The sequence below is a fragment of the Protopterus annectens genome, chromosome 11.part0 (genome assembly GCF_019279795.1).
Source record: "Protopterus annectens isolate FY-2018-M chromosome 11.part0, PAN1.0, whole genome shotgun sequence".
In the NCBI taxonomy this organism is placed as follows: Eukaryota; Metazoa; Chordata; order Ceratodontiformes; family Protopteridae; genus Protopterus; species Protopterus annectens.
This window is the reverse complement of record NC_056745.1, coordinates 1,483,063,374-1,483,089,530: the sequence shown is the minus strand read 5'-3', so window position 1 is coordinate 1,483,089,530 and position 26,157 is coordinate 1,483,063,374. Positions and strand designations below refer to the sequence as shown.

Here is a 26,157-nt window from a genome sequence, read left to right as displayed (position 1 = left end):
GAGCTGTAGATCCATTGCAGCGGCAAACTAGATCTGGGGATTTACAGTAGAGCATCATGGGATATACACTAGGTCTCGAGCTTCTCAGAGTCTGAGCTTGAAAAGCAGCCAACTCTGAGCCGAGGGATCGGCTCAGAACCCACACAAGAAAGTACAGTTGTGTACACCTACCATAAATGTAGATGTTAGAGTGTCTTCACTGTTGCAGTCATAACTGTAGGGTGCTCCTGCCGGCAGGCAGCCCGAGGTCGGCCAGAATCCCAAAGTCTGGGTCCGCTAGTACCCTGACGTCAGTACGCTTTGGTACACAGCCCTCAGCCAACGCCATCTTCTCCAGTCTTTCTTGCCCTAGATGTCAGAAGTCCCCAACAAAACAAAAATGAATCCAACAAGGAAACACAAATACACCACAAAAAAGGAAAAGGGAGAAAAAAGAGGGGATAGGAGGGAGGGACTGCAACAGTGAAGACACTCGAACATCTACATTTATGGTAGGTGTACACAACTGTACTATGTTCTTCATGTTTCACTGTTGCAGTCATAACTGTAGGGTGGAATCCCAAAGCAGTGTAAAAGGGGAGGAGGCTTTAGATAGAAGAAGGGGAGGCAAGAATACCCTGCAAGACAGCAGAGGCAAAGCCTGCCCTGGTCTTAGAAACAGGGGGAGATTGTAGTGCTTGGAAAAAGTATTCCCAGAACTCCAAGTGGCAGCTTCCAAGATATCCTTGGTAGGGACTCCTCTGAGGAAAGCTGTAGAAGTGGCAGCTGCTCTAGTAGAATGACTTCTAATGGTACCTGGAAACCGTTTCCCATGATGAGTGTAACAAAATCTGATTCCATAAGCAATCCATTTGGAAATAGTTTGTTTAGAAATAGGTTTTCCAAGAGAACTGGAGGCAAAAGAAACAAACAATTGATTAGACTTTCTGAACTCTTTAGTCTTGTCCAGGTAAAATGGTAACTGTCTGTGCACATCTAATGAATGCAAAATCCTTTCCCCTTTATTTTGAGGATTTGGAAAGAAAGTAGGAAGGTGAATTGTCTGATTTAAAGCCACTTTCGAAATCACCTTAGGCATGAAAGTAGGATTGGTCCTCAAGGATACTCTGTCCTGATGGAAAATAAGGTATGGTTCCACAGCCATGAGAGCTTGCAACTCTGAGACCCTTCTGGCAGAGATCAATGCTAATAAAAGAACAGTCTTCCAGGATAAAAACTTAATATCTGAAGATGCAGCAGGCTCAAAAGGAGGCAAAGTAAGTTTTTCTAAAACATAATTAAGATCCCAGGCAGGGACAGGAGGGGACCTGGGAGGCCAAATTTTAGCCCCTCTCAAGAATTGCTTCACCAAAGGATGAGAAAAACAGGAGGATCAGAACTGAAATAGAAATAGCAGAAGCATGAATCTTAATGGAAGAAAAGGAAAGTCCTTTAGATAAAAGTTCCGAAAGGTAAAGCAAAATAGAAGAGAGATCAGGTACCAGAGGAACAGAGCCTCGGTCCTGCATCCAAATACAAAACCTCTTCCATTTAGAGGCATAGGATTTCCTAGTGCTAGTCTAGCTTCCAAAGAACATCCAAAACTTGTTAGGGAAGACTAGAGGAAATCAAATTCCTTTGAAGAGCCAAGCTGCCAGGCAAAGGGTCTTGAGGTTGGAATGTAGTAACTGACCCTGATGCTGGGACAAAAGCGAAGGGTTCAGAGGGAGAATCCAAGGAGGCCCCAAGAACAGGTGCTTTAAAGTTGGATACCAAAACTGTCGAGGCCAATTTGGAGCAATCAAGATGAGGAACTTGGGCTTGTCCTGTTTTATCTTCAGTAATACCCGAGGTAGTAGAGGAAGAGGAGGGAAGGCATATGCTGAAAGGCTTCTCCAGCTGAAGGACAGGGCATCCACTCTCCAAGCTGTTTTGTGGAAGGACCTGGTGCAAAAGCGAGGCAGCTGATGATTGAGATGGGAAGCAAACAGATCTATCTGGGGACATCCCCAAACTGCAGTAATCCCGTTGAATAAGTTGGTGTCTAGCATCCATTCGTGAGGATCTGAAATGTTTCTGCTCAGGCTGTCTGCTAAGAGATTCTGTTTCCCTGGAATGAATTGAGCCTGGAGATGTAGATTCAAATTTAGAGCTGTGTCCCATAGAGCCATAGCTAGTCTGCAAAGGGGGTACGAATGAGAACCCCCCCTGCTTGTTGATGTACCACATGACCGTGGTGTTGTCTCAGAGGTCCTGGTTGCAAAAGGTTCTTGAAGGCTAGAAGGGCATTTTGAACTGCCAACATTTCCTTCAGATTGATGTGCCAGTGAAGATGGTCCTTTGTCCAGGTTCCCTGCTGGCAATGGTCTAGAAAGTGTGCTCCCCAAGCATAATCCGAGACGTCCGTGGTTAGGTTTTGAGTAGGTTGAGGAAGACGAAAAGGCTTTCCTTCGTTTAAAGTGCATACCCTGGACCACCAGAGGAACTCCCTCTGAAGGCAGGGGATCAGAGGAATCAGAATATCCAGATCGTGGTAATGCTGTGACCATATACTTTTCAGATACCATTGAAGCTTTCTCATGTGAAGCCTTGCGTTTGGAATCAACAGAATGCAGGAAGCCATGTAGCCCAGAGCCTGCAGGAATTTCCTTGCAGTGAGCTGAGATAGAGTTGCTAAGGTGCTGAAAGTAGAAGCCAGCTGAGTTTGTTTTTCTGGAGTGAGGAAGGCCCTTTGTAAGGTTGTATTTAAGAGGGCTCCCAAGAATACCATTTGTTGAGAAGGGATCAAATGTGACTTTTGTGTTCACTGAGAATCCCAGTAGGAGGAGAAGACGTTGAACAAAATCCAGATGTTGAAGCAGAAGATCTTTGCTGTCTGCCTGAATAAGGCAGTTGTCCAAATAGGGGTAAATCTGGATCCCCTGAAGTCTGCAGTAAGCCACTACTGGTGCCAGGCACTTGGTAAAGACTCTGGGCGCAGTAGATAAACCAAAGGGCAGTACAGAGAATTGAAAGTGCCTCGAACCTGCCTTGAACCCGAGGAATTTCCTGCGTTCTTGCCTGATGGGAATATGTAAATAGGCTTCCTTTAAGTCCAATGTCACCATCCAGGCGTCCTGAGAGAGCATTGGAATTAGTTGCTGCAGAGTAAGCATCTTGAATTTTGGAATTTCCAAAAAGGTGTTTAACACAGAAAGGTCCAGAATAGGTCTCCATGAGTTTTGTTTTCTGGGAACCAGAAAAAGTCTTGAATAAAAACCTTTTCCCATCTCCGAGAGTGGAACAGGCTCTATGGCTCTCATGGCCAGAAGAGCATCCACTTGAGTTAAGGCCTCTGACCATTGATGTTTTGGCAGATCTGGCCAACCGTGAGCCCTTGGCAAAGTGTGAAATTGGAATTTGTAACCTTTTAAAATCACGTCCAATACCCATCTGTCCTGGGTAATATGAGTCCAATTTCTGTAAAAAGAGAGACAGTTTTCCTCCGAGAGGGGCATCCAGGTGAAGGGGTCCTGTAGCCCAACCGAGAGAGTCATTGAGCTCGCTTTCTTTGAGATTGGGATCTGTCTTCTCCCCTTCTAGGTGAAGAAGCAGTCCATTGTCTAGATCTGCAAGAGGCCTGACCTTGACCACGACCTCTGGAGCGCCTATATCTTCCCCTTTGAGGCCTGTCAGACGTGGGAAAGGACCAATTTTTAGAGGGCCAATTCCTGGAAAATCTAGGAGGCTGAACTTGCAAGAAATCTTTTACAGTCTGCATAGACTTTGACTTTTCTTCCATCTTTTTAATAACTTCCTCAGCCTTGGATCCAAAAGAACATCATGTTGAACAGGGGCATCTAATAACTTAGCCTTAACCTGTTCAGGTAAACTTTGTTCACTAAGCCAGGCATGTCTCCTGATAACAGCACCAGAGGCTGCAGCCCTGCAAGAAGCATCCAAAGCATCAAAACCACAATGTAAACTATGCTTGTTCACTTGTTCAGTAGCATGCAAGACATCCTGAAGTTCCTTATCCTCTGCACAAGCAGGAAGGGAAGCAAGCTTTTCGTTAAAACAGACAAAAGAAATTGCTGATACTTAAACATATGAAACTGGCAATTTAAAGCCCTTACAGACAGGGTAGCAGAAGTATATACCTTTTTCCCCACCTGTCTAAAGCACGAGAATCCTTCTCAGAGGGAATAGGATTTTTAGAAGTAGCAACCTTAGCAGCCTTAGAGCCCTGAGAAATAGTTTCAGGATCCGCAGAAGGGTTTTTAAATAAAAATAAATGAGAGTCAGGAACCCTATAAAATCTATCAGGCTTAGAAGGAGCAGGAGGCATGGAATCAGGATTCAAATTAGCCTCAGAAAAAGCATCATCTACAATGTCCAAAACAGGAGGGATAGCTAAAGGCCTATGTTGAGGAAGAAGAAGAAATTCCCTAAGCCTCTTCTTGGAAGCAGAATACTCCTGTCCTTCCCAATGAAAATGTTCCCTCATCTCATGCAAGGTTTCCCCAAAAGAGAACTCCTCAGGCGGAGAGGCCGAGGGTAGAGTCCTCCCTCAGCATCCGAATCCTCATAAGGAGGAAAGGAATAGTCCTGATCTGAGGAAGAAACAGAAGATACAGAAGCCTGGTCAGAGGAATCCAGAGTAACATCCTGTCGAGGCCTTTTCTCAGGAGGGGGGTGAGAACCCCTAATCATTGTAAGCAAATCTTCAGCCATCTTTAATAATTGCTTTTGTGTCTTGGGAGTGGATTCAGAAGCAGCTTGAGCAGGAACTTTAGACTTAACAGGAGTCTTTGTCTTTGCCTTTGAAATAGTGATGTGAGTAGGCCTGAAAACCCCCTCAGAAGCCGGTACCTGCACAGCGGTTCCGGACCCATCTGAAGGAGCGACGTCCGAAGGTCCTGCAGCAGTTAAAATAGTGGGCCTTGATGGCTCCCCATGGGAGTCATATCCCGGTTCAGAAATGGACGACGACAGGGGCTGCAAAGCGCCTCACACTCGGCGAGGCCGAACGGACGCTGGCTCCAGCTGCAAGTCCTGTTTGGACCTCTTTGTGCTTTTTGAACTCCGGTAGTGTCCATTCTATAATCTGCCAAAGTAATTTAAAGCCCAATGAGTTGAACCTGGCACAGAACCGACAACAAGCGCCGTGGTCAGGGCCTAAGCAAGGTAGACAGTAAGAGTGGAAATCTTTATGAGGTATTTGTTTCGCTATACAATTATTAACTTTTTCTGACAGAGGAACAAGAAAAGATTCCCAACGGGTACTTAGCTTTGAGAAGAGAAGTAGGACCGACAACAACAAAATACGCTGTTCGAAAATCGCCAACCAACGACTTGCGAGCTGCTTTCCACCGCACGGCAAGAAAGACTGGAGAAGATGGTGTCGGCTGAGGGCTATGTACCAAAGCGACTTTGGGATTCTGGCCGACCTCGGGCTGCCTGCCGGCAGGAGCACCCTACAGTTATGACTGCAACAGTGAAACACGAAGAACATCAAAACAGCAAGATAGAACAATTTCACATCAACTTTAACCAATACGATAACTGATTACAGATAAAAAAGAATGACAAGATTCTGACATGCATAGATTTAGGCTACATATTCTTGGTATTACAGGGTAAACATATTAGTAGCTAGTTATTAGCACAGTATGTAGGTTCCAAGCACAGCATTCCATCAGTATAATGGTTCTAAGCACAGCATTCCATCAGTATAATGGTTCTAAGCACAACATTCCTGGGATAGATTACATTGCAAGGAAGTAAAAAGGTCCAAGACACAAATGTGAGGAACAGCATTTTGTTATTCAGTAAGTCTCAAAGATAGGGTACATAATCTTAGTACTTTGTATTACTGGAGAATATAGCTGTGGGTAGTATAAAGTGCAGAATTCCATGGATAATAATACTGCCACTAGAGAGTTAGGAGGTACAAATGTGTACCAGTCATAGGAAGGTACAGTGTGCAGAATTGGTTAGTATAACAGCCTTTCTTTAGGTTAGTGAACTTTAGAGATGAGGTATTAGCCAGTGGTGATGCAGGAGCATAGCTGTTTCGGAAGTAAGTTTTGAGTAGTTTTCTGAACATGGTCCGGGATTTGCAATCAGTTATGTGGGGAGGAAGGGAGTTCCAGGCTTTTGAGATATAGTGGCTGTAAACTGTCTTACCAGCCTCATTGTTGAATTTGGTAACCTTGAGGAGGTTTTGGGTACTAGATCTTAAGGGCCTGGTGGTGGTGGTATAGGGTTGAAGATTTTGTAGAGCTGGGGTCTTTTCACAGAAATGCATTATTTTGTGGGCTAGTGATATCTGATTGAGTTGTAGTAGTTGAGGAAGTTTGAGCCAGTTGAGTTTTTTTGAGGCAGTTGCAGTGGTGTGTTCTGATGGGTGAGTCTGTAGAGAATTTGGCTTATTGTAACAGCTATCAAGTTTGTTTAGATCAGATTTGCGGAGATTTATAAGGACAGGGGAGGCATAGAGCAAGGTGGCTAGAAGGCGAGTCCTGGCTATTGTAACTTTGGAGTGGTTGGTGAGAATATTTTTGTTGCAATACAGTAGTCTTATGTACTTTTTATGGTCAAGGAATTATGTAGGTCAAATCTGAAGTTGTTGTCTATTTCAATCCCTATTAGTTTGGTGTGGTTGGTGGGGGTGATTGTGTTATTTGAGGAGATTGTGAAACTGTGGGAGTTTTGCATTTGTGGGAGCTAAACCAGAGTAGATTGTTTTTTCCTGGGTTGAGAATTAGGCATTGTTTGTTGATCCAAGTTTCGGCCAGGGAAAAGCATTCTTGTGTTTGGGTGTGAAGTAGGTCAATTGTTTTGGCTGCACATATTATGGTAGTATCGTCTGCATACTGCACTATTAAGGCTTTGGGAATATTGGATGGGAGCGGATTGGTGAAGAGGGTAAAGAGTAGTGGTCCCAGGATGGAGCCTTGGGGTACCCCTAGGGAGACTGGGAGGGAGAGAGTTGGTTCTGCCACAGCACAGCTTGTTGCCTGCCTACTAGGTAGCTTTTAAAGCAGGAGATGGCAGGTATGTTGAGGTTTAGGGTGGATAGTGAGTGAAGGAGTTGAGTGGTTAACCATGTTGTATGTTTTGGATAGGTCTAAGAATGTAGCGGATACATACAGTCCATTACTTCTGTGATTGATTATGTTAGTGAATGCTGTGAGTGCGGTGGTGGTGCTGTGGAATGGTCTAAAGCCGTGCTGTTGTGGTGATGGTAGTTTATTATGTAGGAGGTATTGCAGAAGTTGCTTCTGGATTACCCTCTCTAAAATGTTTGATAAAGGGGGTAGTATGGCTATGGGGCAGTAGTGAAGTTTGAGAGCTGCCCCCTTTGTGTAGTGGGATGATATATGAAATTTTCCATAGCTGAGGTACTGTACACTCAGAGATGGCTTTGTTTAATAGGATGGGGACGGGGTATGCTATTGCTTCTGTGGCTAGTTGTAGGTATTCAGCTGGTAATTTGTCAGCTGCTAGAGTGGTAGGTTTGAGTTTTAGGAGTAGTTTTTCAATGGATTTAGTAGATACTGGGTGGAAGCTAAAGTTGGGACAATTGTTTGCAGTTTCAGGTGGAGGGGGTAGTGGTAGGGGTGGGGTGGTTGGCATAGGATTGGTTGTTTGCTAGGGTTTGGATGGTGTCTGTGAAGGGGTTCAATTGTGTGGTGATATCTAGGTTATTTCCAGTTTTTGCAATAGGGGTAATTGTTTTCCCTGGTTGTAAAACAGTTAATTGCTGCCCAGAATTTTGTGGGTTGTCCGTATGTTTGTCCTGTACTTTTTGGTAGAATGAAGTTATCTGTTTTAAGTTTTTTTGGCTTTGTTACGTAGTTCCAGGTAGGTTTATCAGTTAGAGATTTGGTGTTATGGTAGCTACTCCAGGCTTTATTTCTCTTTTTATTTCTCTTTTTAAGGAAGATATTTGAATCTTGGGTTAGCCAAGGTGCATAATTAGTTTTAATTCTTGTTGTTCTGGGGGGAGCATGATGGTTTAGGTTGCTTAAGAAGTTTATATTAAAGTATGAAACTGCTTCATCTAGAGGTAGGCTTTTTAGGGGGGCCCAGTTACACCGTTTTAGCTAATTTACGAAGTTAGAGCGGTTAGTCTTTTTTTTTCCTAATTAGCTTTGTGGATATTTGGGTAAGTTGTGGGACTTTAGATCTGAGGAAAAAAAAAGTGACTTGGTGGTCACTCAGGGTGTCTGGCAGGCAACCTGCTTGAGATATCATTGAAGGGTGGGATACAAGTATCCAGTCTAGTATGGATTGATGATTGGTTCTGGTATTTCTTGGAGGGAGTTATAAGTTTGGTTAGGCTGTGTAAATTGATATGGGAGAGTGGGTTTTGACTGGAGCAGTTATGCCAGTCAACATTAAGGTCCCCTAATACTAGATTTTCTTGGGGGAGTGAGTTAGATATCGATTCTAGCAGGTTCTTTGTAATGGTAATATTGCCTGGTGGGATGTAGCACCCTATGATGTTGATTTGTTTGCATTAAGTTTTAGTTTAGTTAGGGTGAGTTCTGCTTTTCCTAGGTTTGGGGTTATGGCCAGTTGCTCAAGGATGAGGTGAGATTTGTACATTGCAACACCCCCTCCTTTTCTTCCTATTCTGTCCTTGCAAATTATATTATAGCCTGGTGAAGTAATTTCATTACTATGGTTCACCGGTTTGAGCCAGGTCTCAGTTAATATTACTATATCAGGTTGATAGGAGAGTAGTGCATGCAGGTCCTGGACTTTGTTTAGAATACTTGACATTTAGATTTATGATAAGGAGGGAGTTTTTGTCCCGATGGAGTAGGGTGTTATTTAAGTCATTGATCTGGGTTCCTGTATGTAGCAGGCCTGGGTTTGGGTGTATATCACCGCAGCGATTGAGTTGGTCTCAGGTAAAAATAGAGTTTGAGTAGTTTTTGCAGGATCTTATGGTACCTTAAAGCAGTTTGGGACTGGTACTGTGTTGGGAGTATTTTATGTGCAATGTGGTGGATATAGGGAGTTTGGTAGAGGTATGGGGCTGGTTGAGTAAGGGGTAGTGTGTTACTATAGTTAGTGTTAGTAGTTTTCCTTGGTATGTGGGTGTAATTAAGTTGTGTTTGGTAATACAGGTTAGCAGTGAGAAGATAGGTAAGCACAAGAGAAATGGTACGAGTTGCAGAGGTTTGGGTTTGGGGAGTATTTATGTTACGGTTTAGATATGCTGGCTTGGTGATTGAGATGATTTGCTAGGGCAGGGATAGGTGTGGCTGATGTTCCTTGGTGGAAGTAGGGTAATTAGTAGGTGTGATGTGATAGGCTGGAGTGGTGTGATTGAGGTGGGAGTGGCTATGTATGGGGGTAGTGTATAGGTATAACTAACTGAAATGAGGGTGGGTGGGAATGGGGGTAGGGTAGAAGAGCAGAGTGAGCCAGCAGGGCGAACGGAGCGGGCTAGAGCAAGTAAAGGATGAGATCACAGAGACAATCAGAAAGCTAAAGATGGTTGAGGAGCTCTAGGTAATTCCAGGTGAGTGGGGAGTAACACTACAATAGTTAGGTTGCAGGAAATAGTGGTGAGAGGAAAGGGGAATATAGCTAACAGAGGGGGTAGTAATAGAAAAGAGGAAAAAGAAGAGAAAATAATAAGTAGTGAGGGATATAATACTAGAAAAGGGAATAAGGGATATAACAAGCCAAGTTTAGGGTGCCACCTAGTGGACAAAAGCTTGATTACAGCAAGCTGGCAAAGTAGAATTAAGCAAGAAAAAGTAACTTAGTTAAGAGATACAAAGGAGAAAAGGGTTAATAGGGGGAGAGCTGGGACTAGCTGCTGGGTACCTGGCTCAGGAGTGAGATTTCAAACATACACTACCTATTTTTATGTAATAAAGAACAATTCAGTACACTGTTTGGTCAGGGGGTCAATGTACTTTCTTGAACCCTTTGGAGGAAGGGACCTTGAGCATAGGACGAAGGTATCTTAGGGATGCAGATGAGATGGTAGGACTTACTTGAAGGGGGTCCTTATTGACCAGGCAGGTAGGTTCTTAAATTCTTAATGCAGGAAGGAGGTTGAAAGATTGCAATGACCGGCTGTGACCAGGGACACAGCAGCCAGGGAAAGATGCAAGATACTAAATGGGAACACATCACCCACAGCTGACAGAAATGGAAGAAATGGTGAAGGTTCAGGAAATTCCTTCTTTAACAATATTTTCAGAGGGACTGAGAATCCTCAGTGTTCTTCCACTAAAAACACTGACATTCTAGAGAAAGAAAGGAACCTCAAAGGGAGATTGGGAAACTGAGCCCTCATATGAGTCTGAATCAGGAAACTGAGTAGAAAACCTGTACATGTTCCTTAATCCTCCTGTCCAGATTCAGAATCATGACTATTTTCATGAAAAGTGAAATCCTTTTTACCAGAAAGCAATAAAGGATCCAAAGCCTAAATAAAACCCTACGCCAGATTCAGTAAACTACTCCGGACCAGGGAAGTATAAGGAGTAGGCATATGCTTAGTTTTCACAGTCTGACAGAAAAAAATGGGTGCAACAGTGTTAAAAATGGCAGCATAAGCAGCGGCTTCCCCAGGGATGGGCACAACATTCTGACAAAACAGGTAAGCCTTCCCTGTTCCCTCTCCCACAACTGACAGGAGTGGCTCTCCCTTACCCACTGAGGGTAGCCCAACACCCACAGAGGATGTGGCTAACCTCTGGCCCACAGGGGCTGTAGATACTACACGAGAGGGCTCTGGGGTAAAAGATGAGCAGTCTGAGGTACAAATGGCTACAGCAGTGTTGCCCACCTGGAGATGAGGCAGATACCTAGCCTGCTGTGGTGGCAAAGGCTGGCTGTTTAACTTTCTTTTTATGGCTGGGAGGACTAACCTTGGGACAAACTATTTGTTCCATTGTCAAGCTGAAAAAGGCACCTGTTTCCCTGAGGAAAGCAAGCAGCAAAAGCCGGCAAAAATTTAAAGTCTTTAAAATTCACTTTTTTTCTGTAAGAAACACAACACTAAACACACACTTATCCAACCCCAAAAAGTAAAAAAAAATTCTCCACAGAAAAAATGGTTTTCAGTTACTTTAAACAACTTTTAAACTGACAGGATAAAAGGTGACACTTGTTTAAAAGTACAACACAGTCTCATGGCAGTCCGTTAAAACAAATTCCTAGCTTTGAAATAGCTTTCCTGGACAGAAAAGTATTTCTAAACAAATGCTTCTTTTAAATGGAAGGTTTTTCTCTAAAGGGAACTTCTGTCCACCAAAGAAACGGCACAAGCTGACCATCGATCAAAAGCCTCAGTGGAGCATACTCTTCAGTGGCAAAAAATCTCTGAAGGACTCTGCACCCAAACTGATCTTTTCAGTCAGCTCTGCTTGAGCCAAGGTGTTTTTTTTTTGCTTTGTTTTCAACAAGCAACATCTTTAATTCTCACTTATGGCACTGACAATTATACATTTATATAAATGAAAACAAACTATATTGACATTTTCAGTTGTAAACACTACACATCACTTATCTAGCCAGTCATTAACAATCAAACATTACATAGCTCACTCAATTCCTGCCTTCCCTTAAAACCTCATTCCTCTGCCTGTATTGTTCCCATAATTCCTATTTTTTCTATACAATTTGTTCCTACCCCTTTCCAAGGATCCCACTTCCAGTTCTTTTAACTCCGTTACTGCACTCACTTCTAGTATGATTTGTTTAGACTTTGATTTCTATTTTCTAGTAACTGTTTTTTTGGCAGTCACTAGAATTAAACTCAGTAAGACCTTCTTATGTCTAGGGAATTCCAGTTCTGGATCAGAGCTCAAAAACAATTTCCTTAGCTTCACCAATTTGCTCAGCCAATATTTGACAGTTTTTAAAGTTTACCCACTCATTTACATTCCCCAAAAATATGTTCCCCAAAATGTACAGTTATGTACACTCATCATAAATGTAGATGTTAGAGTGTATTCACTGTTGCAGTCATCACATTTGGGTTATCCCTGCCAGCATGGCCCTTGGCTGGCCCAAATACCAGAAGCTTAGTATTTCTGCGTCGGTTGCTATTGCTTCAGGACTGACGTCAGGTTGTCAGTAGTATAAGGCAGCTGACGCCACTAAATCAGCTTTTCTTGCCCTAACCTGTCAGGGGCCCCCAAGTGGGAGCCAGGTTCTGGTGGAAGAACTCCCATCAGTAGAAAGTAAATACCAATATGCCCCTTGTAAGGAAAGGGAAGAAAGAAGAGGGGGTTGGAGGGAGGGAAAAGTACAGTTGTGTACATTTACCATAAATGTAGATGTTAGAGTGTATTCGCTGTTGCAGTCATCACACTTTGGTTATCTGCCTGCAGGTAGCCCTCAGTCGGCCGGAATACCAGAGACTTAGTATTTCTGCGTTGGTTGCTGTTGCTCCAGGAATGACGGTCAGGGGTATAAACTGGCAGCCAATGCCATTACATCAGTTTTCTTGCCCCAAATGTCAGGAGCCCCCCAATAGGGAGCTATGCTACGGTGGGAAACTCACCACCAGTAAAAAGTAGATACCAATACCCCTGTAAGGGGAGAGTAATATGCAGAGAGGAGAGATGGGGGCTGGAGGAAGGGAAACCAGGACTGCAACAGTGAATACACTAACGTAAGTGTACACAACTGCACTGTTCTTCGTGTTTCACTGTTGCAGTCACACTTGGGTTGATTCCCAAAGCTGAAGGGGTGGAGGCAGTCAAGAAGAGTTTGGGCTGGCTAGTATGCCCTGCAGGACTGCTGTTGCATAACTGCCCTGGATTTGGAAAAGATAGGCAGGTGATAATGCTTGGTGAATGTGTGTACAAAACTCCAGGTAGCATCTTCCAGAATGTCCCTGGTAGGGACTCCCACGAAGAATGCTGTAGAGGTTGCCCTAGTGGAATGTATTCTGACCCCCCCCCCCCGAGGGGTTGGTTTCCCATGGTGTTTGCAGCAGAAATGGATACAGTGTGCTAGTCATTTGTAAATTATCTTTTTTGAAATGGCCTTGTCCTCTGCGACCCGGTGCAAAACTGAATAGTAACTGGTCAGATTTCCTGAGGGCCTAGTCCTAATCCAGGTAGAATCTGAGCTGTCTGTGCATGTCCAAGGAGTGCAGGATCCTTTCCCCTTTATTTTGAGGAATAGGGAAGGTTAGCAAATGGATAGATTGGTTGAGAGACACACTGGACACCACTTTAGACATAAAGGAAGGATTAGTCCAGAGGGCGACCATCTCAGCATGAAAAATAATTAAGGGTTCCACAGCCATAAGTGCTTGTAGCTCGGACACTCTTCTAGCTGAAGTGGTGACCAGAAGTAAGGCCGTTTTCCAAGAGAGGAATGTTAACTCTGCTGATGCTGCAGGCTCAAGGGGGGGGTAGCATGAGCTTTTCCAGTACAAAGTTAAGATCTCAAGCAGAGGTGGGTGCTCTCCTTGGTGACCTTAAGTTGTTTGCCACTCTCAGGAACTGTTTGATGAGAGGGTGAGAGAAGAGAAGTGGGCTCAGTGTTGTAATGAGCTGAGATGGCAGAGGCATGGATCTTACCAGAGGAGAAGGAAGGCCTCTGAGGGTTAGATCTGTTAGGTAATCCAGGATTAGAGTAGGGAGGGCAGTGCTGTGTCCTCTCCTTTAGATTGAATGCAGGAGCAATACCTTTTCCACTTATCAGCATAGGATTTCCTTGTACTGCATCTTCTGGCTTCAAGAATGACGTCCAGCACCTGCCTGCTTAGGCGAGTCACTGGGGGGTAATTCAAGGAATAAGCCAGGCTGCTAGATTCAGGGTTTGCAGTTGCAAGATCTGTCCCCCTGCTGATTGAGGGGGGTTGTGCTCTGGGATAGGTGCCATGGTGGCACCAGTGACAGGCTGTGCAGTAGTGGGTACCAGTGCTGGCGTGGCCAGTCCGGGGCAATCAGGATTGTCCTTGGTCTCTCTGGTCTTATCTTGAATAATATTCTTGAGAGAAGGGGCAGAGGGGAAAATGCATAGATTGAAAAGGTTTTCCCACTTGAAGGATAGGGCATCCACTTTCCAGACCCTGCTGTGAGGTGTCCTGGTGCAGAATTTGCTGAGCTGGTAATTGCAGGGGGAGGCAAAGAGGTCCACCTCTGGGGTCCCTCATTTCTAGATTAGAACTCTGAAGGTGTTGGTCTCTAAATGCCACTCACGCGAGTCTAGGAGATTTCTGCTCAAGTCGCCTGCCAGTGAGTTTTGTTTGCCTGGCAGGAATTGAGCTTTCAGATAGACCTGCATGTCCAAGGCTGTGTTCCACAGGGCCCTGACTAGCCTGAAGAGTGGGTTCCCCCTGCTTGTTGATGCACCACATAACTGTGGTGTTGCCTGTTTTTATTAGCAGGGGTCATGGTGAGAGTAAGGATCTGAAAGCTGTTAGGAGCGTGCTTAACAGCTAGCATCTCTTTTTGGTTGATGTGCAGATGAATTTGTCTTGGGCTCCAGTGGCCCTGTATGCACTGGTCATCCAGGTGTGGCCCCCAGGCATATGGCGCATCTGTGGTTAGGGTCTGGGCAGCGTGGGGTTCAGTAAAAGGAAGTCCCTTGTGGTTGCATGCCACTGCCCACCAAAGAAACTCTGTCTTTAGACAAGGAATGACAGTTTCCAGGTCCTGAGAATGTTGGCGCCAAGACATTTGAAGTATCACTGAGTTTTCCTCATATGCAGTCTGGCATATGGAATTAGTAAGATGCAAGAGGCCATGAACTCTAGGGCCTGCAAGATTTTCCTTGCGGATAGCTGGGTTCTGGTGGCCATTTGAGTGAAGTAGCCTGTCAGATAGGCTAGTTTTTCTGGAGTAAGGAATGCCATCTGGGATGCCGTGTCCAAGCTTGCTCCCAGGAATACAATTTTTTGACTGGGGACTAATTTTGATTTCTTTTCACTGATTGTGTACCCCAGGGAGGTTAGATGGTACTTTACAAATGTCAGGTGCTGCAACAGTATCTCTTGACTCTCTGCCTGAATCAGTCGTCCTAGTACGGGTAAATCTGAATTGTTCTGTCTGCAGTAGGCAATGGCTGGAGCCTGGCATTTTGTGAATACTCTGGGAGCAATGGATAAGCCAAAGGGAAGTGCAGAGAACTGATCATGCATAGATCCTGCCCTGAAGCGTAGGTATTTCCTGCATGAGTCCCTGATAGGGATGTGCAGATAGGCTTATTTTAGGTCTATGGTGGCTAACCAGGCATCTTTGGCCAGCATAGGAAGAAGCTGCTGAAGAGTGAGCATTCTGAATTTTGGTACCACCAGGAAGGTGTTTAGAATGGAAAGATCTAGGATTGGGTGCCAAGTGCCCTCTTTTCTGGGTACCAGGAAAAAGTATGGAATAGAACCCTTTACCTATTTGCTCTGCAGGAACAGGCTGAACTGCCCTTATGGACAGCAAGGATTGAACTTGGTTTTGTGCCTTTGCCCACTGCTTTGGAGGAAGGTCTGGGAACCCTTCTGGGGTTGGCAGTGAGTGGAAGTAAAATTTGTACCCCTGGGATACAATGCTGAGGACCCATCGGTCTTTGGTGATGGAAGTCCAGTTTTTTGCATGATGGGCAAGTTTTCCTCCTAGAGGCACAAGCAGTTGGGCAGAGGTGAGGAGTGGAGTTGAGAAGTCATTGTGAATTCTTTCCGTAAGGGGGTGGCTTAGCACCCCCTGTTTTTGAAGTGCAGGCACTCCATTGCTTAGACCTCTGCATACCCTGAGACTAGTTTGGGGGGGGGGGTCTGTTTCCCCTGGGTCTAGTTTGAGATGGCTGGAAAGGACCAATGCTTCGAGGGGCAATATCTACTGAATCTAGGAGACTGTACATGTAAAAAATGTTTGACTGTCTGCATAGACAGACAGCAAGGCACGTTGTGATCAGGGCCTAGGCAAGGAATACAGTACAAATATAAATCCTTATAAGGTATTTGCTTCCCACAAGTAATGCAATTATTAACTTTTACTGACATCAGTAAGGAGCAAGAAAGTTTCCCCAACGGGGTACTTGGCTTTAGTTTGAAGACTTCGGGTCTGAAACTCAAATACGAAAATTTCAGGAGTCGGCCAACCAGCACTTGTGAACGGCTTCTGCTTCTGGCACCGCGCAGCAAGAAAGACTGATTAAAATGGCATTGGCTGCATGTTTTATACCCCTGAAGACCAGACGTCATGAAAGAGGAGACTGCAACTGGCGCAAGACCCAAGACTTTGTTATTCAGGCCGACTGAGGGCAACCTGCCAGCAGATTACCCAAATGTAATGACTGCAACAGTGAAACATGAAGAACATCTAGGAGGCTGTGCATGCAAAAAAATGTTTGACTGTCTGCATAGATTTAGCTTTTTCTTCCATCTTTTTAAGAACCTCTTTTGCTTTGATGCCAAATGAATTGTCCTTGTTCAAAGGAGCATCTAATAATTTTGATTTGACATGGTCTGGCAAGGTATGCTCCTTAAGCCAAGCATGCCTTCTCAGTACAGAACCAGTGACTGCTGCCCTGCAAGATGCTTCTAGGGCATCAAAGCCACATTGCAAAGTATGCTTGCTGACTTGGCTTGCGGAATGTATAAGCTCTTGTAATTCTTTATTTTCTGCACAGTCTATAAAGGTAGCCAATTTTTGCTTAATAAGTTCCATAATCTGTTGCTGGTATTTCAGCATGTGAAACTGGCAATTCAATGCCCTAATGGCGAGAGTTGCAGAGATGTCTACTTTTTTTTACCCCATCTGTCTAAAGGTCTGGCATCCCTGTCCGAAGGGGTAAGATTCTTAGCTATAGTTGCTTTTATACCTTTAGGCCCCTGGGAGATTACCTCTGGGTCAGCAGTAGGATTTTTGAAAATAAATTTGACAGAGTCAGGAACTCTGTAGTACCCGTCTGGTTTCTTAGGAGCAGGGGGGTAAAGTATCAGAAGTTACACTGGATTCCATAAAGCCACCATCCACAACATCCAGAACTGGGGGTATTGCTAAAGGTCTATGTTGTGGCAAATCTAAAAATTCTCCGAGTCTCTTTTTGGACTGAGGATAGTCTTGGCATTCCCAGTGGAAATGCTCTCAAAGTATGTAGGGTTTCATCAAAAGAAAATTCCCTTGGAGGAGAAGCAGAGGGAATGGATTCCTCTGCATTTGAATCCTCATAAGCAGATAAAGGCATGTCTTCATATTCAGAAACCTCAGAGTCGGACTCTTGGTCTGTTAAAGCTGCTGTGGACAAATCTTTTTCTATTAGCAGTGGAAGGCTGGCTTCTGCTAATCAGCATAATCAGGTCTTCTGCCATTTTAAGCATTTGATGTTCATAGGTTCATAGATCAGTACCAGGCTAACTGCCCTTGTGTGCCATTTTAAGACTAGCCAGTTATCCCTTGTGAGACTCCAACCCTGTACCTTGTGTTTGTAAAGCAAACACCTTAATCATTAGGCCACCCTCCCAACCCTGTTGTGGCAAGGAAGCAGGTGCTCGAGTTTGGGTCAGTTTTATAGGTGTAGCTCATACTCTTGGCCTTAGAAACTCGGTAGTTTTAGACCGAACTGAAGAAAAGAAAGAAGTAGTCTGTTTTTAATCTCGGTGCGAAGAACTTCCTCAGAAGCCAGTGCCTGCACAGTGGTTCCAGACCCATCCAAGGTAGAGACATACACAGATTCCGTAGTCAAAGAGTAGTGTGGCATACTGGACTCCAAACGGGTCTTGGTAGCGGCCTGCAAATCCATTGAAGCAGGCATCAGGGGTTGCAAAAGCGCCTCGAACTGGCAACTAGCTTAGCGGAAGCGACGTCTGCAGTTTTGGGCCTGTGCGGTCTGTCTTTATCCTTATGTTTTTTTCGGAAGATCAGTAGTCGAATGGCTTACCGAAGCAATTTCAGAATACGGAGATAGAGAGCGAAAGTATTTAGCAACAATAAGGACTCTATGATGAATAGTTTGGGAATAGTTTGGGCGTTGAACAAAGCACAAAACCAACAGCGAGGTACGTAGTGGTCTGGGCCTAAAAAGGTGACCCAGTAAGAATGGAAATATCTGTGTGGTATTTGCTTTCCACAGGAGACAATTGTTAACTTTTTCTGACATCGGTTAGAGCAAGAAAAAAGGATCCCCAATGGAGGTACTTGGCTTTTGAAGACTTCAGGATGATTCAATTCGGAAACGAAAACTCAAGTAGCTGCTGACCGGCATTCATGCAAACTGCATCTGCTTCGGGCTCCTCGGCAAGAAAGACTGATGTAATGGCGTCAGCTGCCTGTTTTTATACCCCTGATGACCTGACGTCAGTCCTGGAGCTTCAGCAACCGACGCAGAAATACGAAGTCTCTGGTATTCGGCCCGACTGAGGGCAACCTGCAGGCAGATAACCCAAGTGTGATGATTGCAACAGTAAAACACGAAGAACATCCAGGACTGCAACAGTGAACACACTTGGACATCTACATTTATGGTAAGTGTACACAACTGTACTAGGTTCTTTGTGTTTCACTGTTGCAGTCATCACAATTGGGTTGATTCCCAAAGCTGAGGAAATGGGTGGAAACAGTCAAAGTAGGGGCGGACTAGGATCCTCTACAAGACTACCGAGGCAAACCCTGCCCTGGATTTGGAGAAGATGGGGAGGTGGTAATGTTTGGTAAAGATGTGAACAGCTGTCCAGGTGGCAGCCTCCAGGATGTCCCTGGTGGGGAGTCCTCTGAGGAAGGGAAATGAGCAGAGATAGCAGAGGCATGAATTTTAATAGAGGAAAAGAGAGACCACTGTGTAGCGGGTCAGCTAAGTAATCCAAGATGAGAGAGGGAGGGCTGTGCCATATTGGCTCTCTTAGCCTGAATCCAGGTGCAGAATCTTTTCCATTTGTCAGCATAAGACTTTCTAGTGCTAGGGGGTCTGGCCTCGCATATAACATCTAGCACCCATTTACTGAGGTTGGCAGATTGACTAGGGGTTAGGGAATAAGCCAAACTGAGGATCTGCAATTGAGGATGCATGAATTCTCCTTCCCTCTAGGTCAGGAGAGTTGGAATCTGAGTGAAGTGCCATGGTGGCAGGCTGCGCAGCAGTAGGTACCAGTGCTGGTGAGGCCAGTCTGGTGCAATAAGTATTGTCCTTGGTTTTTCCTTTATTTTGAGCAGTACCCTGGGGATGAGAGGTAGTGGAGGAAAGGCATAGAGATAGATTGACCAAGGGGAAGGACAGGGCATCCACTTTCCAAGTCATGCAGTGATGCTCCCTGGTGCAGAACTTGCTGTGCTGATGGTTGGTGTGTGAGGCAAAGAGGTCGACCTTTGGGGTGCCCCATTTCTAAGTTATTAGGGTTAAGGTTCTTTTGTCGAGCTGCCACTTGTGTGGGTCCAGAAGATTTCTGCTTAGGTGGTCGATAGGAATTGTGCTAACCGGTGGAGTTGCATGGCAGCGGCTGTGTGCCACAGGGTCATGGCCAGCCTGCATAGAGGGTAGGAGTGGGTCCCTCCCAACTTGTTGCTATACCACACGACAGTAGAGCCCCTGGGGAGAGAAGGGGTTTGAAAGCTGTCAAGGCATGCTGGACAGCTGTCATCTTTTTGCTTGATGTGCAGATGGATTTGCTGTGGGCTCCATTGGCCCTGTATGCACCAGACGCCCACGTGTGCACCCCAGGCATAGTCTGATGAGTCTGTGGTGAGGGTCTGGGTGGTGGGGGGGGGTAGTGAGAAAGGTAGTCCCTTGTTGTGGGAGCATGCTGTTGCCCACCACAGAAAATCTTTACTGGGGCAAGGTATCATGGGTACAAGAGTCTCCAGGTCTTGAGTGTTGACACCAAAGGCTTTTTAGGTACCACTGACATTCTGGCATATGGAATGAGCAGAATGCAAGATGCCATGAACCCCAGAGCTTGCAGGATTTTCCTTGCAGAAAATTGGGGTCTGGTGGCTAGTTGAGAGAAGTAGGCTGTCGGGAAAGTTTGCTTTTCTGGTGTAAGGAATGCCATCTGGGAATGCTGTGTCCAGGCTTGCTCCCAGGAATATAATCCTTTGGGTGGGTACCTGCTAGGATTTCTTTTCGTTGATGGTGTACCCTAGGGAGGTTAGTAGGGACTTTTACAAAGGCCAGGTGCTTGAGCAGCTTTTCCTGGCTGTATGCCTGAATTAGGCAGTTGTCCAAGTATGAGTAAATCTGGATATTCCTTTGTCTGCAAAAGGCAACGGCCGGAGCCAGACATTTTGTGAACCCTTTGGCTTATCTACTGCTCCCAAAGTTAAGTGCAGAGCTGAAACTGCAGAGATCCTGCCCTGAAACAGAGATATTTCCTGCATGATTCCCTGATAGGAATGTGGACTTTGGCCTCTTTTAGATAGAGGGTGGCTAGCCAAGCATCCTTGGAGAGCATGGGTAGCAGCTGGAGGGTGAGCATTTTGAATTTTGGTATCACCAGGAAGGTGTTTATAATGGATAGATAGAGGACGGGGTGCCAGGTGCCCACTTTTCTGGGTACCAGAAAAAGTCTCTAGTAGAAACCTTGGCTTTTCTGTTTTGCAGGAACGTGCTCTACTGCCCTCAGAGACAGCAGGGAAATGACTTGCTTTTGCACAGCTTCCCACTGGTTTGGAGGTAAATCTGGGAACCCTTTTGGAGTTGGAAGGATGTGGAAAGAAACTTTGTATCCCTGGGACACTATGTTGAGAACCCAGCAGTAGTTGGTAATGGTGGCCCAGGAGCTTATGTGAAAGGAGCGTTTTCCTCCTAGGGGTAAGTGAAGGTGGGCAGAAGGAGCAGGTGGGGGAGGAGAGTCATTGTGAGTTCTTACCATAAGGGGGTGGCTTAGAACAAGTTAAGTACTCACCATAACGTTTGATGTATGTAGTCCAGCTCATCTCACATTCTTACCCGTGGGTTCGGAGCCGAATGTCGGCTCAGACTCGGCCATACCTTTTAGCTCAAAGTCTTTCTATTGGCTGGGCTAAGATGGTATCCTATGCTGCACTGCTCTCTATCCCCAGATCTAGTTTGCTGCGAGCACCAGCACTCATTCTCCATGCATAACACATAAGGAAAGGAAAAACAAACCAAGAATGAAGGGAACTCTGAAACCAGGCCTAACCTCCAGATCCTCCAGGACCGGGGAAGGGGGGGGGTATAAGAATGTGAGGCAAGATGGACTACATACATCGAACATTATGGTGAGTACATCATTTCTTGATGTTATGTAGTCCAATCTTGCCTACATTCTTACCCATGGGACAGCGTCCCCAGCACCTAAATCCTGGGAGGCTCAGTGGAATATACTCCTGAGCACTGTGGAACCAAAGGAAGACCTGCCCCTAGATACCACATCTAACTTTTAATGAGTAACAAAGGTGTGAGGAGATGCCCAAGTAGCCGCAGCACAATCATCCATAGACAATCTGGCCTGAAAAGCTGTAGATGTAGATACAGACCGGGTAGAGTGAGCCTTCACCTGGAATGGTAAATCTTTTCCCCAGGAGGAATAAAAGAAATACAACTGGAAATCCACCTGGACAACGTGACTTTGGAAATGGGAGACCCAATTCTGTTTTCCAAAAATGAAACAACTTATCAGATTTTCTGAGGTCTTTCGTTCTGTGCAAATAAAAACGGAATTGTCTGTGCACAGGTAATTCAATAGATTGGTTAAGGTTACTAACTGATGCTACTTTGGGAAGAAAGGATTCGGTCAGAGAAACCCTGTCCTATGAAAAATCAAATAAGGGGGTTTGATTGATAAAGCTTGAAGCTCCGAAACGTGTCTGGCTGACGTGATTGCTAACAAAAAGTCTTCCAAGTTAAAAATTTTAAATCGCAAGTGGCTGCAGGCTCAAAGGGGAGTGAAGTAAGACCCAGTAGAACAAAGTTGAAGTCCCAAGGCATAACAGGTTCCGAGACAGGAGAACGAAGCAACAAAGGGCCCTTCAGAAAAGCCTTACAGAGTCTATGCGCCATTAGACTAGGTTCGTCTGCGACATGAAAGGTAGAAATCACAGACAACTGGACATTAATGGTTGCGGCCGCTAAACCCTGGTTAAAAAGCATAGAAAAACTCCAATACAGATGAAATTAGAGCTGTGCAAGCGTCAATCTTTTTGGCATGTGCCCAGATTAAAAACCTCTTCCATTTGCTGTAATAAATATTCCTAGTCGAAGGCTTATAACAGGAAGATAGAATATGAACCACCTCCGGCGAAAATTGAAGCCCAACTAATGACGGAAGTGGAGTAGCCAGACTGTCAACCGGAGGGTCCGAAGAGAGGGATAGAGCTGCCCTGACATGTGAGTCAGTAAGTCTGGTTGTGGGTCTAGAATCCAAGGAGCGTCCATGAGATAGGGATGGAGAAAGGGGAACCAAATCTGACAAGCCAGGGTGGGGCAGTCCGAATAATTCTGCTTCAAGGATTGTGCTTTCTGAATAAGCTTTGACAGCAAGGAAACCGGAGGGAAGGCATATAGTAGACCGGAGGGCCAATCGTGGACTAGAGCGTCCCTGGGTGACTCCCCCTGGGGGGGGGGGGGATCAGGGTGAAGTAGCTGATGCATTTGGCATTGAGGGGGCTGGCAAAAAGGTCGCAGCAAGGCTGACCCCACCTGTGGAAGATCTGCTCTGCAACTTGACAGTTCAGGGACCACTCGTAAGACATCAGAATAGCTCTGCTTAGCCTGTCTGCGATCACATTGGACTACCCGGAATGTGCGTTGCTACCAGAAAATGTTGGGAAGACACTGCCACACTCGCATTGCCTCTCTGCAAAAGGGATAGGACTTGGTTCCTCCCTGCTTGTTCAGATACCACACCACACCACTGACATATTCAGATACCACACCACTGACATATTGTCTAAGTGGATTGCAATAGTCCCGAGAGGAAGAAAACTGAAGTGCTTGCAACGCTAGTAGCACAGCTCATCTCCAGGACATTGATATACAGATGCATCTCGTGCTCTTGCCACGTGCCTTGGACTGTCCTGCCTAGATAATGCCCTACCCCATCTGGGAGGCATCCGTGGTCACCGTGGCAACCGGGGCGTAGGAACAAAGGGCTTTCCCGCATTGAGGTGATCTGTGCAAAGCCACCAACTGAGATCCTGTTTGCACCTGTCTGCGAGTAGAATAGGGTGAGAAAGTGGAAGACGTTGGAGACCACTGGGCGAAGAGTAGCCACTGAAGGAGCCTCATATGTAACCTTGCCAGAGGGACTTGCATAATTGTAGCAGCCATTGTCGCCAACAGTTGGAGGACCCATCTTGCCTTCACTCTTCTCAGAGGGAGCAAGGCGTAAACCTGTTGTTGTAGGACTCTTCTTTCCTGTGGTAGAAACGCCCGCATGAGGACGATGTCTAATTCTGCGCCTACAAAAAAGTGAAACACTGAGGGCAACAAGGCAGATTTTTCCCAGTTCAATGTGATGCCCAACTGTTGACATAGGTTGATAGTAGCGTTCCTGGTCTGAAGTAGTAGATGCCTGGTGGTGGCAGTAAGGAGCCAGTCATCCAGGTACAGAAACACTTGGAATCCCGAACGTCTCAAGTGAGCAGTCACCACTGCCATGCATTTGGTAAACACCCTGGGGGCTGTGGTGAGACCAAAGGGCAGGGCTTGAAACTGAAAGTAACTGGTTCCCAGCCAGAAGCGTGACCTCTGGATGCCCTGTCCATCTTTATGTGTTAGTAAGCATCCTTGTGGTCGATGGAGCACATCCACACTTTTCCCAACAATGGGAGAATAGACTGCAACGTGACCATTCGGAACTTGGACTTCTGCACATGGGTGTTCAATCGGCTGAGATCCAAAATGGGTCTCAGGTCCCCTGTCCTTTTCAGCACCAAAAAGAATCTGGAGTAAGTCCCTAATCCGATCTGGTCTGAGGGGGATATGTTGGATGGCTCCTTTTTCTAGCAGCTTTGAAACTTCTGAAGCTGTGTAATCCCTTTGACTGGGTGGAACATACGGGATTTTCATAGGTTCATAGATTAGTCCTAAGCTAACTGCCCTTGTGAGCCATTTTAAGATTAGCCAATTATCCCTTGAGACTCTATCCCTGCACCTTGTGTTTGTAAAGCAAACACCTTAACCATTAGGCCACTCTCCCAACCCTTGATCTTGATTGGAGGGGGATTTGACTAGAAGGGAATGACATATCCTACGGAAATTATTCATAGAACCCATTTTGTCCTGGGTGATATCTTGCCAGGCCTGCGGGTATAATGAGATTCGACCTGACTGGCTCTGGAAACGCAGTCAGGCCTCCCATCAAAAGCAGCGGTAGTCAGAACCATGGTCTCCAGAGTTGCGAAGGCCTCCTCAGCCCCTAGGGCGGCATCTTCCTGAATAACCACCCCCTTCCCCTGCCTCTGGAGGGGGCTCACCTTGTGCACCGGGAAAAAAACTCTGATTTCTTGAACCACATTTTACCACCCATCTGGGCCTTGGGATAAGGTCTAGAGGGAAGGGAAAAATGGACTCCTACAGCTTTTCTCCTGCTCGCACCTTGTGAGAGAGTGTCTTTCACCTTGGTTCCAAACGAGGAGGAACCATCAAACGGGGCATCGGGGAATGTAGACTTGAAGGCCTCCGCGAAATGACAAAGGCACATCCAGGCCTGCCTCCTAAGAGCAATTCCTGAACTTGCTGCCCTACTCGCTCCCTCAGCTGCGTAGGGCCTCATGGAGGAGTCTGCAACAGAATTGAGGGTAGACATCTGTGCGTTGACCTTCTGGGCCACCACCTCAGAAACGTTACCCATGAGCATCTACAAGTTCCTTTAGGAGATCTCTCTGGAGCCGTGTAAAGTGTGATAAGTAATTCAGTGACCGTAAGGTAAAGGTTGCTGAAGAAACTTATGCTTCCCCGTACCAGTCCATAGTCCTAGACTCCTTGTTAGGGGGATGGACTGTGGAAGAAGTCTCAGCTAATTCCTTCTGGGTGGCAGCTGCCACCACTATGGCATCCACAGGCACTCCCTTGGATAGAAATTCCTTATCAGGAGGAGCAGACAAAAATTTATTGGGTCTCCTGGGGACTGGTTCAACAGTCAGGGGTTTCCCACACCCTTCGACAAACCAAATCCAGAAGCTCGAAGGGTGGAGATACCCCAAGAATCGGAGGGCTGAGCACCAAAGGCCTTCAGGAAGACAGACTCGTTGGAGGGGGCTTTGGATGGCCAGTCACCTCTTTGCTTCAAAATCTCTAGGATGTCAGAGAAAGAAACATCCTCAGAGGATGACTAAGGGGACCCCTCAGATTCCTCGAGGTCGGTGTCTGATGTGAGAGACTCATCCTGGGAATCTATGTGCTTCCTCTTGCACGTTTTCTTTCTGGGTGGCTCCTCATGCAAAAACTGAGGGACCCTTAGAAATATGGGGACCACTCGTGGGGGTACCCTGAGGCCTTGTGGCTCCGCTGTCCAGAGATAGATGGCGATCAGAGACCTGCTGTGTTGTAGGGGACAGAGTGACCAACCCATATGATGCTGCTGACTACCTGGCCAGCGTGCTCCGCATGGCCTCCAAGGCTGGTCCTCCCAGATCCGAAGAACGACCAGCCTCCGAAGCAGAGACAGGAGTCAGACTTCCCTGCACCGAAGCACAGAGAGGGAGACTAGGAGCAGAGAGGTGTCCCAAAGCCTCTCCCTCTGGTCCGACCAATGAACCCTGTGGACGGCGCCGATGGGGTCAGAGCTGACGCTGGAACCAATAAGCCAGAAGGGGCGTCGGAACTGACCTAGGGACATCACACAGAGCCGAGCAATCCAGCTCCTAAAGCTGAGATGTGCTTGGAGGAGGAAGTATCGATGTAGATTGAGGGACTGGCTCCGGAGCGGTCTGGGTCAGAGCAGAGAACAATTTAGCCAGTACTGGTGACTGAAGTCTCTGCACCACTCTATCGATGTCCACATCTGATAAGGTCCTGGAAGATTTGGAGGATAGGGAAGGAAATAGAGACCTCCTCTCTGAAGGAGACCTGCGAGGAGGGGATACCGGCCTAATGCTAGGCGACCGGCTCCGAACAGGCTCCAAGAAAACTGGAGCCGAAGCAGGTTCCATAACCACCAACACTTCCTGTGGCCCCGAGGACAATGGAGCAGAGGATGTCGATGAAGACTTTGCTATTTTCTCCTGTGGCACCGAGGAGACTTATGGAGACAGAGATGGCTTTTTTGCTTTGGAAGATTTTGCCTTAGAGCTGGAAGCACTCTCCAGA

The 26,157-nt window shown here is 46.0% G+C and overlaps 1 protein-coding gene across 1 annotated transcript in view; it reads right to left on the bottom strand.

Moving 5' to 3' along the window:
• The window catches only part of LOC122815927 (angiopoietin-related protein 5-like), a 597,255-nt gene that overhangs the window by 307,605 nt on the left and 263,493 nt on the right, over positions 1–26,157 (bottom strand). The gene's annotated exons all lie outside the window — the stretch shown is intronic.